Below are 1,317 nucleotides of genomic sequence, written 5' to 3'. Positions count from 1 at the left end.
AAACTCCTGGGCTGAAGAGATCCTCTTGCCTCAGCCCCTGGAATAGCTGGGACTACAGGTGTGCACCACAATGCCTGGCTAATTTTTCTATTTTTAATAGAGATAGGGGGTCTCCCTCTTGCTCAGGCTGATCTTGAACTTCTAAATTCAAGTGATCTTTCTGCTTCAGCCTCCCAGAGTGCTAGGATTACATACATGAGCCACTGCCCCACTGAGTGCAAAGTTGGTTATCTCCTTGGATTTATGCCTTCCTGGTTTCTATTGCTCACTTTTTTTTTTTTTTGAGACAGAGCCTCAAGCTGTCACCCTGTGTAGAGTGCTGTGGCATCACAGCTCACAGCAAACCTCCAACTCCTGGGCTCAAGCTTTTCTCTTGCCTCCACTTCCCAAGTAGCTGGGACTACAGGCGCCCACCACAACGCCCAGCTATTTTTTTTGGTTGCAGCCGTCCTTGTTTCTGGTGGGCTGGGCTGGATTCGAACTCACCAGCTCAGGTGTATGTATGTGGCTGGCGCCTGAGCTGCTTGAGCCACAGGTGCCAAGCCTTTATTGCTCACTTTCAACCACCAACCACTGCTGAAGAAAAATGTAATTAATATTAGCCACTTCAGTAATCATAGTACATATAAATAAATACATTTCCTTATTAAAATGAAAATAGTAAAAGCCGTTAACATCCACAGAAGTCTTCTGTCATTCCTGAGATAAACAAGCAGCAGGAGGGATCTAGGTTTGACTCCTGACACTAGGCCATGGCCAATCCACAGGGTGTGCTGATACTCGCTTTACTCACTCTAGGATCTCACCATTAAAGAATTTTAACGTTTGCTATGTAAACCCTTGAAATTTACACAGAATGATATGTTCACCAAAATCTGGAACTCCTCCATCATCACTTCCGCTCACATTGTACACTAGTCAAAACAGTACAATGACACAAAACGCCCATTATTTGATTGTATAGCCTAGAATGGGGAATTGGAAACAAAGCCTGCCCATGTGAAACTTTAACTCGGTCCTTATGCACAGACTTGCGCTCATTCAGTCCTACTTTGAACTAGATTGGTTTCTTTTTATGTTGTTTTGGTAGGGCTCAACTGAACTTGATACTTTGGAGACCTTCTTTAAGAATAATAAGGTCTTGGCTCGGCGCCTATAGCTCAACCGGCTAAGGTGCCAGCCACGTACACCTAAGGTGGCGGGTTCAAATCCCCAGCCTGGACCCGCCAAACAACGATGGCTGCAACCAAAAAAAAAATAGCCGGGCGCTGTGGCGGGCACCTGTGGTCCCAGCTACTTGGGAGGCAGAGGCAGGAG

Source organism: Otolemur garnettii, unplaced genomic scaffold (assembly GCF_000181295.1).
Source record: "Otolemur garnettii isolate 467f Iridium unplaced genomic scaffold, OtoGar3 scaffold00086, whole genome shotgun sequence".
In the NCBI taxonomy this organism is placed as follows: Eukaryota; Metazoa; Chordata; class Mammalia; order Primates; family Galagidae; genus Otolemur; species Otolemur garnettii.
The sequence above is the reverse complement of the archived record's forward strand: the minus strand, read 5'-3'. Positions refer to the sequence as shown.